Below are 18769 nucleotides of genomic sequence, written 5' to 3' on the forward strand. Positions count from 1 at the left end.
TATATGAAAATCAGTTAATATGTAATGTAAATAAGATTATTGATATTTGGAAATATGAACACTCTCTCTGATTCGTTCTCTTCCTAGCCCACTAACGGTTTATATGCCTTTGCAGCAGTTTGTTTGTTTTCCTTTTACTGTACAAGTGAAATAAAATCAAATATTTGATTTATTTGCCAATTGGGATTTGTGTCATGCATTCAAAATTCGGTCCAATTAGCAAAACAAATGCGGCTTGTACTGTAAGAAAAGCTCTTAATTTGTTAATGTCAGGTCGCAGCTGTTGTCCGGAACTCTTGTTGGACAATTGAATTTTCACTTAAGAAGTGCGGCGCACTAATAAAATGTAAATTGTAAAATCATAAACAAAAGCACATCAGATGAAATTTATGTGCTACATAAAGGCAAACAAAGACAGCAAAATGCAAATGGTGTAAATCTAGGGAAATGTAGGAGATGAAAATTCCAGGGAGCAGGGCATGAGGAGCAACTTTCAGGCGACGCTTTCATTAAGCATATAATTCAATTTTCTTTATTGTCCTTGTTGTTGTTGCTGCTGCTGCCACGCTTAAATGTAGACTAAAATATGCAAATAATACACGCACACACTCCTGTTTGTGTGTGTAAGTTGGCTGGTCTCGTTGGCCCTTACGTCCAATCAGAAAGCGCAGTGTGTAGCCATGCTTGAAGCAGCTGTCGCCATCTGGCGGTCATTTACAGATTAGCCAGAAAATGTGGACAGGGCATCGATTGGTCGTTCATGCTCATGCAAAATGACATTGCAATTGCGCATTAATATTAATGTAAAGAAATATAGACAAGAAACGAGAGGAAAAGAAATAAAAGCAAAAGCAAACAAAGCAAAAAAATTTCATTAATGATATTTTAATATGCAAGGAATTTGCACACAAATACACACACACAAACTCTCTCTCCTTCTTTGTTATACTTTCACCCCTCCACTCGTGCGCTCTCTCTGTCTCTTTCTCTCTATCTCTGTCTAATGAAGTTGAATGTGTTGTTGCGAGCTCTTTGCCGAGTTTTGATTAATGCGTAAATTGTGGAAGCTGTGAACGAAACAACTTTTAATCAAATTGAAAACTTTAAGCTTTTATTGGATTTATCTTTAATTAAAGCCAAAGCAAATGAAATTCTAATTGAATGCCTACACATTTTCTTTGTATTTATTTTGTTAAAAGTTTTGTGTTGAACGCAAAATCATTCTATTAAAGTGAAACTCGCTTAAAATCAAATTAAACGCAACTAAAGTTAGACTTTTTGATTTTAAATTAAAAGCAAAGTTTAGTGCACAAAGATGACAGCAGAATAAATTAAAATTTAAAGAATATGAAGCACTTCACTTAGATGTCTTGTCAAATATTTCTTACCTTAATTTAGCAATTGAGCTGAAAATAACTCAGTTAAATAATATTCGAATCGTTCCTGGCTCGAATCATTTTGTATATGATAAATATATTTAATTTCTTTTATATATATTAAATGTTGGTTTGTGTCAGTGCCTATCTCTAAGCTACATGTATAGCAGTAAAATGGAATTAGTCAAGGCTTAAGCCAGTTTCTGATAAAGAATCAATTGTTACAGAAGCTAATTGAAATGTATCTCAATCAGCGGTTAATTTTCCAGCATGCTTGTCGGTTAACGGTGGCGCTGGTAGATGGCTGGTGGGTGGTGCTTGGCAATTCTATTTAAAGGACCCTATAAAATGCCGGTAAAATTTTCTATTTCTGCATTGTGACCTTTGTACATTACTTGACCTCTGAGGTTCTGGCTACAGCGAGCACACTGTTTGCATACGTTGTTTAAACCCTTTCATAGAATGTATCAAATGAAAATATAGATGTAGGGAAATGTATCTGCCCTTTTTTTGTGTTATCCAGCACTCAGTTATGCTTCGACTGTTTATTAATAGAAAATAGAAAGCTATTAGTGACATTTGTCAGCTATTGATATTGCTACCATCAGAGAAACAGCAAATAAAGCGAACTTAAACTTTGTCAGAGATCTGAACTCCTGATCAAAATATGTTTATAATTTATACAATAAATTAATAAATACCAAATAAATGCCAGCAAAAGAAATTGACTTTAAAGTTGATTGATATATTTAACAATTCATCAGCTCCCTTTCCTTTAGCCATAAAAATACTTTCCAAGTTGCAGTTATGTATCATATATATATATATATATATATATATATATATATACATGTGTAACATGATGAGTACGCAATAGCTGCCATTTAGAGTAAAAGTTTTCTTGGTTTTTGCCCGATAATAATCTCCGTTTTATGGCCAAGCGAAAAAGATGGAAAACAAAATACCAAAACAGTTTTGAGACTGAGCCATGCCAATTGCAATTTACGTTGGCAGCAGAAAAACTAGAAGACAAAAGAAAAAACTGGTTGTCATTTGGCTTTTGGCTTTGAGTAAAAGTCAAGTCGAGTCATTGGGAAAACTTGCACTTGACAAAGTGATTGCCATGTAACAGCTCCGAGAAAAACCAATGAAAATTAGCCAAAATGGAAAATTTTTGTAAATCAAATGCAAAACATGATTGCTGGCAATAAAATCCGATTGATTGCCAACCAAAATATACCCTGTAAATGGCTGAGCAGTTGAGGGTCAATGTGTAATCGGTAAACTGAATCTGTTCTTTATGTTATTAACTGGACTTATAAATAGCATTTATATTTTATCATAGTATATATATATATAGATATGTAGTATTACAGTCTCTATATCTATATCCAATACTAATTCAGATGCTCGAATTTGTACTTAAGCAATTATTATAGCTGCAAGATACCCGTTTTTACAAACTTCCATAAAGTTGAGGGTATAATAATAGCTAACTGCAGTCTGAAGTGCTTCGAAAGTTCAGAAATGTCAAATGCTGTTCGTCTTTCAGTCTTGAACCAACTTGTGCTTCGACTCCTCCATTTGCACCGTCGCCTTGTGGGCAACTCACATGAGATTTGGATTCGGCTTCGGATGCTGGGCAAGTTTTTCAGCTGAATGGCTAAAGCCAATTTATAGTTTCTGTGCCACGATAGTGTTTTCCAATGCACTCTCAGCTAAAACCGAATGCTTAAAGCTGAAGACCACAAGGTCGCTACGTGGTCGGCCATTAAGCTGGCTAACAGGCTGCCAAGTCGAATGTGCTGGACTGTGAGTTGGGCAAACAAGGCATCTTGAAATTGGTAACCTAAGCTCTGCCAAAATGTGGGTCAATCTTAAGCTGACCAAATAAATGGCCAAAATGGATGAACTGGATCAGCCAGAGTAGGCGGGCAGCCAGTCAGGCAGCCAGGCAGCTAGGCAGTCAGGCAAACACTTGAAAAGGGTTTTCATGTAACATATTGAAGAAAAGCTGAATAGGCAAACAAGTGGTGCAGAAAATATGTTAAAGGCGACTTCGTCTCGTCGCCTCGCAGTCGCACAGTCCGTGGTTAAGATGTTAAGATGACCCTAGAAGATTGATGACTCACATTTTGTATAACTTAATCCTTGCACCTTCGCAAAGTGCTCAAAATTTACAGATAGAGCTGTAAAAACTGTCAGTTTGTAGGGGAGCGCGGGCAACCAGCTTACGCTTGATGTATGTGGTCTGCCTTCGCTTTGGTAAACAATTTTTTTTGTGAGTGCTATTCAGTGTTAACTGGCTTCAAGTGCGATATCCTTAACATTTTCAGAGAAGAGTGAAATGATTTTCGTTTATTGAAGAAATTTCCATTAAGGCTTAAGATCTCTTTATGCGATGTCCTTTAACGTTGCTTGTGCCAGCTCTCTTCTTAATTATTTTAATTTCGTTTTTTGTAACTCTTTATTTCTCAATTTCTTTTGAACTTTTAACAATAAGTTTTCTTTAGCTTGATTATCTCTTGCCTTGGGATGGACATGCTTCATTTGTTTTCCTTTCGTTCTCTCATTATCTACCTCCCTTCGCTATCTCTTTATGGCTGTCTATATATCTGTCTCACTTATTTGCTCCTATAGCTCTCTCATTTTCTCTGTCTCCATCTCTCTATATCTGCACCTCTTTTAGCAACTTTAATAAACATTTCATTGCTGCGGACTCCCGCAAAATTCGTGCATAAGTTATGTTAATTATAATTGTCGACTTATATGTATATATACATATATATATATATATATATACATATATGTATGCGTATAAACATACATAGAGACAGATCTATTGCATTTTCATCAACTCTGAATTGCAGCCAAAAGTTTCAACAACAATTTATGACCACGCTGTGCACAGCTTCTAGCCATTGTCCTGTCAGACGGCGGTTGTCATTGTTGTTGTTGCTGTTGCTGTTGCTGTTGCTGTTGCTGTTGCTGTTGCTGTTGCCGTTGCTGTTGCCGTTGCTGTTGTTTGTGCTGCTCAACATGCAACATGAATATTTCATGAACACCGCTTTAAATAAAGTTGTTTGCTGGCAGTTTTTGCTGCTGATGCTGCATCAATCAATGGAAGACGATGTCGACAACTGGACATTGGAGTGTCCTGCTGGTTGGCTAAACATGTCATAAAGCGGCAAAGGCAAAACACTTTTATCGTTGCCCAGTTTCCCAGGCAAAGCAGCAGCAAACGACAAACAGCAAACAACAATCAACAAACAACAAACAATTCACTATGCTCATTAGCATAAGGACACAACGGAGAGCACTTGAGCAGTGGAAAACAGCAGGGACTATTTCGAGGAGAGGGGGAGGTCAGCGTGAAAGAGATGTCTCTCTTAATTACCAACACATTCCTAATGGCCGTCATTATCCTGCCCCGAGTTAAGCTCAGCTCAGGCGAGGGCAGCAGGAGTCAAAAGGCGGGAGTCGGTGGCCGGGACTATCGACGCGGTTTAACGATGCTTTAAATACGGTATAAAACAGAGCCACACAACGTGTAAATGTATCCCAGTTTAACAAGTTGTTCAATTTGTATACCCTGTCGACGAGGCTTATAAGAGGTGTATAGGTCTGACTACTAGTAAACCCTTTTATTTCACCATAACAATATATATTAATTTTTTATTTAATATATTGTTATGGCAAATATCCCTGTAGAAAATGATGAGGCTTTTATGAGACATAGGATATAGGATATAGAATATAATATATAATATAGGATATAGGACACAGGATACAAGATATGTAATATAGGTTATGGGATACAGGATACACGATATAGTATTACATATCCTAAATATTATATTAGGATATAGAATAAGGTATAGTAACTTAACTATATTAACTTAACTAATATTCATGTACACCTGTTTATTATAGAATATTATTATATTCCATGATCTACAGATTCTGAGATTCTTAAATTAAAAGTAAATTTGCTCAGACACAGTCCTCCAAAGATACTTAAATGATTTCTTAAGCTTCGTTTTGTTATTTACATGAAACAATCATTACAGAATATTGCTTAGTCGTTCATTCCCGGCCACAAACAGCTGTGCTTGCTTCTGTTTATCTTCACTTTTCCGGCTTGTATCCTACAACTGCGACATGCATTTAAATTTGTTGTTTCGAGTTGCATTTAATCAGTTTGCGGCATGCGCTGACAGAATATTTGTTGGGTTAAATTTGGGACCCGTTTGAGGGTCAGCAATGAGTGTGAAGCGTATAAGTTCAAATATATAAAGCTGCTGTCAAACAATTTGTTTTAAAATTTAAACAGCTGCAGCTAAAGCTGACATCGAAACGTTTAAGCAACATTGTTTAACTAAATGATATGTATGCATAATCGGCTGCTAATAATTCCCTTAAATATTTGATGATGGTTTTTAAACGCACTTGAAACCAATTTAGAAATTGAAATATCTTCTACTGAACTATGTCAATAAATCATTTTGGTCAAGAGTTCATTTGTAAGCATTAAAAACGTTAAAAGCAACACTTGAACCCACGTCACAGCATAACAAATGACTTCAACTTGAATTTATATTAAATACATTTTAACCTCATATAAATTATGGTAGATATAATCTTAGATCTCGCTTCTCACATCGAACTCCTCCCTACTTTCATGGCCGTTGCACTTCGCAAGCACTTGGCTTCGGCCTTCGGTAGAGAGTAGTTCAAGCTTCAGCTCATGCAAAATTAATTAACGGAGCGCCAAACTTTGCCACTGCAATCTTTTGTCATAGTTGCCTCCGGCTTGCCACGCCCTTCGACGGACCAGGTCCTAGCGGAACGCTCCCCAGGCTCTAAAATCCAAGTTTATGGCAACTGGCGAAAAATGTTCCGCAAACAAAGCAACAAAGAAACTTACGAATTGGACGAGCAAAAAGTTTTCGAGAGAGACACAGACATGGAGAGAGAAAGAGTGCAGTGGGTGCAGAATAGAAGGGAAGAAACTTAAAACTAGCTGACAGCCATTTCGTGCCCAGGGAGCTTGCTGCCTTCAGCTTGCTAGCTGGAGGCTGCACAGCAAAAAAATTTGAGCTGGGAATAAGGAGAACAAATAAAAATTTGTTTGATTTAAAAAAAAAACAGATTGATGAAATAAAAATGCTGAGTAAATTTGTTGTCTTAATAGTAAGCAAAAAAAGCAAGTTTCATGGTTAAGAAAATAAATTTAAAATTTTTATTTTTCAAACAATTTTTATATGGAAGACCTTTAGACACAAATCAGGTGTTTGTTATTTGACAGGTGAACGCCTCCGTACTAAGCGAATTATGCCTCAGTGAAATGTGTGAAGTTTAATGATGTGGAAGAGAAAGCAAGAAATGAGAAAAAATCGAAGTGAAGTAAGATTTAAATTTTATATTTATTAAATTTGATATTAAATAAACAGATCTGAATCTTGTAATTACTAAAAAGAACTTTTTGATTAGCTAACAATTTTTTAAATTAATTACAATTAAGATTTTATAAATATTATTAAATTCAACCATATTTGTGCAACCTTTGTTTATTATTATTGTATGTATGGATTATTATGATTAAATAAAAAATAATTTAACAAATTAAATATATTAATAATTAATTTAATGAGAACTAGAAGTCGGCCTTTCACTCTACTTATTATTCCAATATTTTATTTACAATTTTAAAAATTTAAATGTGTATAAATTATATTTTGTTTATTTATATTTTCAGATATTTTATTTTTTATTTATATTTTTATTAAATATTATATAAAAAAATCTTTCTCGGATATTTTTAAAGTACAAGAATTAAAAGCAAAAAACTTAACTGTGTAGCTATCAGTCCCTTGAGTGCGTCCAGCGCAACATTTGCCGTAAAATTGCGCTTTCGGCGTCTTTTTTACGCGCATTTTTGTTTTACTGCTCGACGTGCTCCCGAAATGCTTCTCAAGTGGGACGACAAACTATAATTGTTGCCAACTGTTTTGCAACTGGACAACGTTTAGTTTAAGAGAACAATTATATGACTGCTTTGCTTGATCTCTTTACCTCTCTCGCTCTCCCTCTGTCTCTGCCTTTCGACAATTTGGTTTCTTAGTCTTTCTCTCTCTCTGACATAAATCGTCGAAACACTTTGGCAAGATTTACATAGAATGCAATTGGCGCATTTGCTGCGTTTCATTTGTTATTTGCTCCGTGTGTTTGTTTGCCTCCGAAATTGAATTTCTCGCTGAGCGGAAAACAATAAACAAGCCAAGCGAACGGAGCGAAGCGTGTGGCAGCAGCTAAAGAGGGCATCAGAGAGGGGGCGGAGGCGTGCCGACTTGGCAAGTGACGTGTGGGCAGGTGGCACATGGCAACGCTTGGCGCGTTGCGCATACGCCTCGTTGCCGCCAGTCGCCAGTCGACGGTCGCCAGCTTCCACTTGCACACTGCTCGAATTTGAAGCATGCTAACTGCAGCAGGCAGTTGGAATTGCTCTAATTTAATCTTATATTGAAATAAATAAAACTTAAGAGTGAGTAATTGGCAGTTGAACGCGTTTTATCGAGTGTTTCTACAATTTATGTATTATCTACTATATATATATTTTATCTATTTTACATGCTCTCTCTTTCTGTTATCGTATACTACATATGTGCTCCACTTTTTATTTATATCTTGCGTCTCTTTCTCGCCATTAATTTACTATCTATCTAATTTTTGTTCGATTACTAAGCGCCTACATTTCGCTTTCAATCTCTTTCAGTCTCCCTCTCTCTCATAGCTTTTAACCATCGTATCTGTCTCTCTTTCTCTCTCTATCTACCTCTCTATCCGTACTCCCTTTATAAGACTATTTTTATACTTCATACTTTGCACACTCTCTATTATCTTTTATCTAGCGTTTATTCCTTCTGTTTACTATAAATTCCCATACTTCTTCCTCATCGCCTTTCTTTGCACTTCTCACAGTTTTAAATTTTACTCATATTAAGCGTATACAGCGTGCGCTTATTATTTTAACCCAATTCTTTTGTTTGTCTCACTCATTGTCCCTTGCTCTGGTACACTCTCTCTCTCTCTCTCTCTCTTTTGACATTTGTTGTGCCTTGGCACTGAGCTTCGCCCAAAACGGAAGGAAACACTTTCATTATCACTTTGGCGCTGCAAATTTATTGCGACAGCCTTCCGAGGGCCGCAGGGGACCTCGACAGAGGCAGTTGGGGGCAGAGGCTGTGTGTGTAAAATTGCGGATAGCTTGAACCCATGCCGGCAGCTTGTTGGTTCCATTAGCGTCATGTGTTGGCGACTGCCACCAGCTTCATTGTAAATCCTTCTAGCTGCCCCTTACCGCCTTCCACTGTCTGCCTTATCCCATGGCCAGCTGCTAGCAGCTGCGTATGACTCGGTATTCCGTTTTTTTCGATTACGTGTGTCGTGATGCGTGGGAAATGCCCTGAATGGATCAAGGCATAACGCGAAAGGGGGAGGCAGCAACATAGGGAGGTAGCTGCTGATAATAGCCCAAAAAACTTCACAAAGCTGTGCACAACTGCAAAGTGCAACGTGCACTGCTAGGAACTTGAGCCCAGCCACTTTTATTGTTGACATACAGAAAGCTATCTGTATTGATAGTATTTTCTATTGCTTATCAAATTGTATACAATTATTTAGAATATTTCTACAATTCGTCATATTTACATGAAATTTGTCTTTTAAATTGTGAATTTTTGTGTTTTCCAAAAGCTTTAAACAAATATGGCAAACAATAATTTAAAATTTAAATAAAATTAAAATTTTTACTTAATTATAACTAATTCCATTCGATTCGATTTAATTCCACTCTTTTGTTTTGTGTTTTTTTTTTTAATTCAAGCTTGTAATCCTCTTTACAATTAGATTTTATGATATTATTTGGTTTATATAGGTAATGAAATATTTCACTATATTTCTTATACCCAATTTTATTCAGTGTCATTCCATTTTATGTAACTGCTCTAGCTCTAATTCCTTTTTTAATCGCTCTCGCCTATTATCTACACAATTTCTAATAGGTAAGAGTATGATACTAAATAAATTTTAACATTTTTTCTTATATGTAATTCCATTAGACTTTCTATACCTTTTCATTTTAGAGTCCTTGCTCTATCCTTAATTCCTTTATCAATCTCTTTCACCCTCTCTTATCGTCTACACATTTAAAAGGATGATATTAAATGATATAATTAATGCTATATTTTATATTTCTTGTACTTAATTCAATTATTCTATTTTACTACATAAAGCTGATAGCTCTACCCTTAATTCCTTTATCACTCGCTCCCTTTCTCTTTTTTTTCCATTTCTCAACAGGTAAAACTATCGCCAGCTATTATTTTTTAAGTCATTTTACTTTAATGCGATTTGACGGTGTGCTCTCTACTCGTCTTGACTGTCATACTATAAGTTATAATTGCTATGTCCAAGTCTCTCTCGCTCTGTCTCTCTCTCTCTTTTAATTTTTTCACATCGCCTGTCCTCCTGTATCTCTCTACCTCACTCAGCAAACTCAACAAACATTTGCTTCTCACTTATCGCTACGTCAGCTGCAACTGGAAACAATTTGCGCAAATTAGCCAAGGTGTTTTATGGCCATCATCATCATTACCAACAGCTCTATCATTGTTCTTGTTGTTGTTGTTTCTGCTGCTGTTGTCGTCGTTTGTTTTTGACCAAAATGAAACTGTTTGTGCGCTCTTCCTCTAGCTCACAAATCACATTTGCCAACTCCATTTCCCAGTGCGCTTTAATTGAGGTCTAAGCTGCAATTAAGCTTCTCTGCTTGAAGCTCAAGTTCAGCCTCAGCTCTAGCCTGCTCTCGCTTACTCTCACTCTCTCTTTTTCTGTCTCTAATGCTATTTTTACAGTTTAATAATGTCCTTGCCATGCCGCAGGACTTCAGTTGCCGCTGGCACCTTTCGCAATTGCCTCGCATTATTCATGTGATGTCCTTTGAGCGGCTAGGACCTTGCCAGGCTGACATTGCAGCAGGCCGCAGTCGGCTTAAAAGCCAATATATCAACGGCTAACAAAACAGGACAACACTGTTTGGATACATGTGTGTGTATATGTGTAAAGCAACAGCTACACAAACAGCAGTAGCTGCAACACATGCATCATACACATGTCCGTACAGGATACTAATTATGATTGCGGTGCAAGGACATTGAGCCAGCTGCTTACCTGGCGCTACTCACATCTCTCACATCTCCTTGAACCTGTCACACTAGTGCAACTGTGTTGTAGTGTGGGCGTGTACTTAATATCGATCATGTGCGCAATATGCATATGAACTTCAATCTAGATTGACAGCTCAACGAAAATGCACAGCGAAATTGAAAGACAACAAAAGTGACGAGTGACAAGGGAAGATTTAAGTTACTTAGCTAACTTTTATATATAATATATATTAAATCTGTATAAATTTACAGTTTACTTTAAATATAACTTATATATATCAGAATTAAATATAATAACAATAAATTGAGAAAATAAAAAAATTTTTTTATTATTATTTTTTTTACATATTTCAAGTCTTGTTTAAAAACTGTTTTCAACCAGTTAAAAATAATTTATATATTTCATATGTTATAACAAGAGTTTTGTATTATTTTAACTCTGAAATAAAAAATAAATATTAATTGAATTTCAAATCTATTGCGAGTATCAAAAAATAAGGCACTTCAAACACGTTTTATGTCGCTTTGATAGAGTAAGAAGTTCTGTTAACCTATTCCAAACTTCTTAAGTCTTTACTATGCTGCCCCAGTCGTAACCCGTTCTATTCCATTGGACTTTTCATTCTCAATCAAAACAAAAGAAAGAAAAATGATAACAAACTCGATTGCCATAAATTTGCGTCGTCTTCAGCTGCAGTTGACGTTCAGCGTTTGTTTCCGTTCTTTTTTTCTTGGAAGCTGCTTCTTTGACACCTTACCCAATCCGCATTTACCGCAAAACACCTGTCCGGCGACGCCTCTTGCCATGTCCTGTGTGTCACATTTGTCACAAGCCATTTGGGCCACCCTACTGCACATTAGGGTAGGGTGTAGCAAACACACAAATAGAAATAGAATTTGCTGCCAAGCCATGTCATTGCCTGCTTCTGCCTCTCTCGCACTCTCTTGATAGCAGCTGCTCATATGCAAATCCTTTCGTGACTCTGCGCCAGCTACGTGTCCTGGCAGCGCATATCCTTGCGTTTACTCCTCATCCGCCTTCACATTCGCATCCGTCGCGACTTATTTACTGTTTTTCAAATTGCGCTTTGCAACTTTTTGGCTGCCAGTTTTAGCTTGTCTGTCGGTGTGTATGTGTATGTACTATTTATCTATATGATATGTATGTGTGTACCTGTATGTGTGTGTGCTCAGCGAACGTTTCCCGCTTCCGTTATCCATGGCAGCATGTGTTTATGGTTTCTTAATTGTCTGCAAAAGTTTTGCTTTTTTTTCTTCTATGGAAATCTGACAACTTTTTCTGTTCGCTTTTTGTTTTTTTTTTTTTTTTTTATGGCGTTTGCCAGCTCGTTGCGGCTGCTTTGCGGCTTTTATATATACACATTTTTTATATTTATATACATGCATTACATATTGTTTCTCTAATAATATGTATTGATGAACATATTTTCTGGTTTTTGTTATTTTAATTTTTTTTTTATAAATTTAATCAAATTAATTTGAAGTTCTTTCATCTCAAGAGCCTTTCAGCAGTTGTTGTTTTCTTTTTTAAATATTTTATGTACACAAAATATGCTGCATAATTAAGCCGCTTAATTGATTATGCACTCAGTCGAGTGCATTGATAAATCGTTAAACATTCAAGTATAACTTTTATTGAGACGCCTTTATACTCTAGCATAGCTTAAGGAAATTTGAATCTAATGGTGTATTAATAAACTCGTAATGGCTTACAGCAATCTGCAGTTACAGTAATATTAAAATACGAACGGTGCATATTCCAGTGTTGTGGGGCTACTTCTAAAACTGGAAGAGAATGTTACATTTGAAGCATATAAAATAATGGCTATTGAAGTTGAAAACTTATTCAAACTTTTCCTGTAAAATTAGCTGAATGTTGTTAAAAATTTATTAGTCTCACTATGAAAAAGTTAGGATACAAATTAATATAAAAAAGAACTGAAAGCTGGGTTTAAGTCGTAATCGTATATCTATATATATATATATAGTTAAAAAGATATTTCTGAATATACCAAAATAAATTAAATTTTACTTATTTATAATTTATATTAAAAATATAATTTTTAAGAGCTTACACTATTTTATATTCTATTCGTATATATATATTCTATATATTCTATTTATATTCTATTTTTATTTTTAAAAATAAATAATATTTAAAAAATAAATATAAATAATTATTTAAACTTCATTTTACTTTTAATTAATTTTGGTTATTTTATAGATATAATCTCAATAATAAAATACATTTATATTGCCAAAATATTTAATAGATAAGATAAAAATATTCTTGTTAGTAAAGGAAATTGACTGATAACGTTATTAAAGTGTTGAAAAAGAAAAGAGAAGTGATTTTTTGTTTTCTCGAAAAAATACCAAAGTCAAAAGCCAATATTATTTTTAATAAAATTAACAAATTAGTGTCACAAACAGCTTAACGTCGCTCAAGAGCTTCCCTCTGCTAGGGCAATAAATGAAAAATCAACAACTGTTGAAATATGGTGATGAATGTAAATGTTAAAATCAATATTCGAGCAGTGCAGTATTAACTGCACAGTAATTTGCCATCCAAACTTTTAACACACAAACACACGCATACACACGCTTACATTCACAGCCTGATGTTAGCAAATTGACTAGTGAAATTTTCTTGCTCACAAAAGTATGCTACGAAATTCTTGTTGTGTGCGTTCTGCGCCTGTGAGTGTATTAGTTATGTTCGTCTATTTGTGTGTGTGTGTGCACGAGTGTGAGTGATTGTATGAGAATATAGAGAATCTAATTGGATTTGTGCACGTTCAATGAACTGAACACTAAAAGTATTTTATATTGTTATTGCACTTGAGCAATGCCAAAAACGTAGCAAGAAACGACACTCAATGAGTGTGATACCCTGCATGAAATGTCAGTGGAATATGTTGAATTTGCATTTGGCAGACGTTGTTCATTGAGCAAGAATATTGTAATTTATATTAATAATACAAATAATACAATTAGCCAGATTGCAGCTATGCAAGCTGGCTGCTAATACATTGTTTAATTAATGTGTTATAACTTTGGCTATATTATTGAATCAAGTTTCAGGTGAACGATATTTATTCATCTGAACGATAAATATTCATCATAAGCTTAATAAACTTTTGCTTAACTACAGAAACTTTTAACAAATTTCATAAGTTATAAGTTAAATTAGAGAAAGCTTCTGCGTGCAGTATATTATATTATGTTATTATATAAGTATATTAATTTTGTTAATTTTGTAAGCTTTGGGTCCTGTGATTATTGATTATTACCAATCGATAAATAAATAAGGCTTAACACACAAAATATGAAGAATTTGTCCGTAAAGAATATACATTTCTATCACCTATACACCTATAGAGAGCTAACAATAATATCAATATTTGCTCATGATAGTGGGGTCGTCTTATTTCTCTCTCTCTATACAAGGCTGACAGGGTATTCGTTAGTCTAAAACTTACGTTAGCAATCTGCTGGCGTTGAACACTTTATTGCTTTCGCTACAGTTGATTCACACAATTCTAGAAGCTATGCAAAGAGCAACAGCAACAAGAACTACTTCGATGGCCATCAACAAAGAACTGATGCTGCAATAAGCGCTGCTAATGCCACGACTTCCTCTCTGACACGCCTACCCTCTGCCCTGGCACCCCTGTGTTGCGTCCTCTACGTGCAACATTTGTAGGCGACACGCCTGCAATTAGGTGCAAAAACACGTACCAAAACGTGGTTGTCATTGTTGTTGTTGTTGTTGCTGCTGCTTATAGCCGCTTCAATTCTGCTGCTTTCCGTTTATGATAGACAATCCTGTAGCTTGCAGGACCTCAAAGCTCGCTTAATCTCGCTCGACTCCTTTATTTCGTTGGCCTAAATTGTGGCCCGCAGGCAGCAAACTTTAATGAGACGGAAAAAGCGGGCGCCAATCGCTGCAATTAAAATTAATTACAGTATTTGTCAGCTTTGTGGCCTAACTGGCCACCACAGGGCGGGCAGGTAGCGGGGGCGGTGGCGGGGAGGCGTGGCAAGGCGCGTTGCATTGATTGCAATCGCGATCGTTAATTAAATGTCGAAAGGAATGTTGTTGTTGTCGTTGTTGTAGTTGCTTGTTGCTGTTGCTTGTTGCTGTTGCTGTAGCTTGTTGTTTTTGCTGCTGCGTAAAGATCAGCCAGCTGGGATAAGACCAAGCTGCTGTTGGTTGTTTGTTGTTTGCTGCCCGCTGCTATTTATAGCCGCTGCTGTGGCACGCAACGCGCTGCAATGCGCCGGGCCGCGCCGCGCCGCGCTCTTTATTATCGCCCTTGATCTTGGCTAAATCGAAATCGCCTGCATTGCGTGAAGTGTTGCAAATGAGTTTTTGGTCCGGGGCGTGCATTGCATTTTCAATTGGCCAGCAAATTGGCAGAGCACCAAATCAGGTAGTCCAACCAGCCGTTGCGACGCAGCTGGCCAAAAGCGCATAAAAAATAAATTCATTTAATATGCATGAACTCTTTAAATCGAAAATAAAAATGAAAATGTGTTGCCGCTGATAAGATGAAAAGCAGTCGTATATCGATATGTTATCGATGCAACCATATTTTATTAATGAATATACATATATTCATATATTCATTTCAGATGTATTAAATATCAGAATATTATATGTAAATTTTCAAGAAAAATCGGGAAGCTCGTTCTCTGCTTACCGGAAAATAACCATTTCAGATCTTAGCTATCTAATCATGATCGTGGAATCTAATAGCTTGACAAATAATGATGATTCATTGATCTGCGTTAATTTAGCGGATGCTTAAATACTTTCCTACCCAAACTTAATTACAACTTGAGACTCAAGTTTCCAACTCTTCGTTAACAAATTTATGATTCAAATATTTTTGAAAAGAAGAGTAAAAGCAATTGCGTTTTATAGATTTAAAAATATCTTAAAGTCCAATAAGAGCAAAAATTATGTACAAACTGGTGATGATCACTGATGATGAAAGTTAGTCTGAAAAATAGTTATGTAAAAGAAGAATGGATCTAAGAAGAGATAAATGTATTTAGAAATAGCCATTCTATAGTATTAGTTGATATTTAAAAAATGATCAAATATAAGTTATAGTCGATATGTTATCGAGAGATAACTTAGCGTAATCAAAGTTTCTTATCAAATTCTATAGAATTATATCCATCAATATCTTTCTTTAAATATGATATGATATAATGCGAAAAGTATATATAACAACAAATCATTTACTTGTTATCTATATATATATATATTGCTATATATAGCTCCAATAAAGCACGTAGTCAACGAAAACCAATCTGCATTTTTAACAGAAAGTTTTTGTAAAATGTTTTGTGGGCAAAAAGTAAATATGTGAAATCCATTTTGAAATCCCTTGGCTTCTTCGCTTTAGACTTAATTGAAAACCTCAAACTGAGTTCAGTCACAAAGTTTTGGTTTAGATACAATTGAAGTCTGGTGAAACTCGAGTCAAACGAGGTTTCACTTGGCTAGTTGGCAACCAGGGAACATCTTCATATGCACTTTTGACGTCGACTCTGGTCGCGAGTTAGCACAATTTCTAAACAAAGGCGGCAATTGTCGCTAGGGAGCCGGTAGGGTTGGGAAGGCCGGGAGAGGGCTGTGTTTGCCAAATAAAATGCACTTGTGCATACGAAGTCAAGTTTATCAATAGACGGCAGGGCAAACAGTGGAAACTTTGTGAACTCGTTTCGAGCCAACTTCTGTTTCAGTTGTGCAAAAACGAGAAAAGAAAAACTTCGAGTGAAATAAGAAAAGAGAAAAAAGCGAACGGCAGCGAAGTTGATTGCGATTCTTGTCCTTTTCAAATGAAAATGCAAACAGAAATGAAAAGTGCAACTGCCGTTAACTGGAAAAGCGATCCGGGAAAGCGTCGGAAATTGCTGCAATCCAAATGCAGTTTCGATGGCGTCAAAAATTGTCAATTTGCGGCCCAGTCGAGCCAATTGCCAAGTGCTTAAAATCGATTTGTATATTATCTGAAGAAGTGCATCGACCATCTGCCATTGGCTATTGGCCATTGGCCACAGCAGCAGCTGTGCAATCAAATGAAATCTCAGGAATTTCCATCTATTTTTTAATAAAGATTAATTCGTTTCGTTTACTGTGCACAAATGAAAGTTTCGATGGGCACTAGCTTAGCGACGAGTTCTAATTGGCTGAAAAAGTATTAAGTTTTTAATGTGCTTTAAAAGCTATTTTCTAATTAATTTAATTTGCTGTAACCTGAACTGACAAAGTCTAAATAGACTGAAATCACATAAAGTCGCACTAAAAGCTTTTTAATGTGCTTTTAAAGGTGCTGCGAACATTAAAAGGGTGATAATTTCTGCACAATCTAAATATCTAACTTATTCGATTTTAAGGAATACTAGGTTTCTTTGTTCTCAATATATATAAAATATCAAAGCTTTTTATATATTTGAAAGCATTAAAGCAGCCTCTGACTGAGTGCCCATTGTAAAATCTTACAGAGCTACATTATTGTAAAAATAGTTATATTATAAATATATGTGAATAAAAATATATTCTTATCTATAAAGTTTTTAATCGAAACGCTTTATTAATTGTTAATATTCAATCAAAAATTTCACCTGCATAAATATTTTCAATTCGAACCGATAAATTTACCGCAATTCCCAACTTTTACTAGCCCGCCCCATTGCCCACCCTTTAGCCCCTGTGGCCAATACACAACAAAACACAACCGCAAATTCAAATGAGCCACGTGCATTCGACGCAGCGTCAAGTGCTTTACATGCAACATGTTCGACGCATCTTGAATGCCGGCTACGTTTATTGTTTGCTGTGTGCTTGTTGTGTCAGAGATGCGCTGCTCAGAGCCAACATGTTCGATGCGGTTGCCACCACTTGACAACAGGTTAGAAGTCAATGCTACAAGTTGGCAGTGCTGTAAATATAATAAATAATATAATTTCAAAATTAATTAATATGTAGTAAATATAAAAAAATATTGAATAATGCGATATCTTTGTAATAGATACTGACTTTAAAATCAAAAGAACACTTAGAAATATATAATAAAGTATTGAAAGTTCTAAAACTTAATATTTGTAATAGAAATAAAAAAAATATTCTCAAGAAGCTAATTTACTTCCGACAATTATCTGAAATTTTTATGCTTTTTAAATAACTTTAAATTTGTGCTTATTTCACTTTTTAGTATACCTCAATGTCGCCTTATCTGTTACTGTTATTAGTCACAAAAGGAATGAACCTCACTTAAGCCACAATCAAACAATTTATGCAACTTTTCGGTAGTATGTGAGTTCTGATAAGTGAAAATTCCAAATTAGATTTATGGCCCATTGGACCAGACTTATTAAAGATATTGCTAAGTGGCCATTCATGAACCTTACGATAATTGCATTTCCTTAGTACACAGTAAAAAAATTTGGTGATTTATATTGCAACCGATAAGAAAATTGGTAAAAATTAAAATGTTTTTTTTTTTTAAAGGAAACCGCAATGACACACTGATTTATGATTGAAAAATAAAATTAAATAAAAAAATTAAACAGTTAAATATTTATTTTTATATTTAAATATTATAAAATAAAAAAAAATGAAGTAAATGTAATAAATAAATAGAAAAACTACATAAATAAAAGAAAATGAAAGAATTTATTAAAAATAATTTCATCAGAAATCTGAGGGCTCACGCTCAAAAGGTGAGTTCTTAGCACTCAGTTACTCATGCCCCGACAACTTAAAAATTTATGTTAAGTTAAGAAAAAAAAAATAAATAAATTCAACATATAATGAGAAATTTAAACCCAGAGCTAGTTTTTTACAGTGCATCCTCGGGTACCGTGTAAAGATAAATTAAAATTTGCTTCAATCGTTAAGAATTTACTGAAGTAGCTAAAATTGGTCTTTGTTTTTGCTTTACTTACTATTTATAGATACAAATATCAGATTGGGGTATGCGGGTCAAAAAGTAAAAAATATGTTGCCCGCAGAGCGTGGCGGCCTTTTATCGCTCAAGGCTTATCCCAAACTGACCCGCACACACATACAGTCACTCCCACGTCGAACATGTTGCGTGGCCAACCAACGGTTAGCCGGCGCAAGGC

Source organism: Drosophila hydei, unplaced genomic scaffold, assembly GCF_003285905.1.
Source record: "Drosophila hydei strain 15085-1641.00,03,60 unplaced genomic scaffold, DhydRS2 tig00000060-arrow-pilon, whole genome shotgun sequence".
Taxonomy (NCBI): Eukaryota; Metazoa; Arthropoda; class Insecta; order Diptera; family Drosophilidae; genus Drosophila; species Drosophila hydei.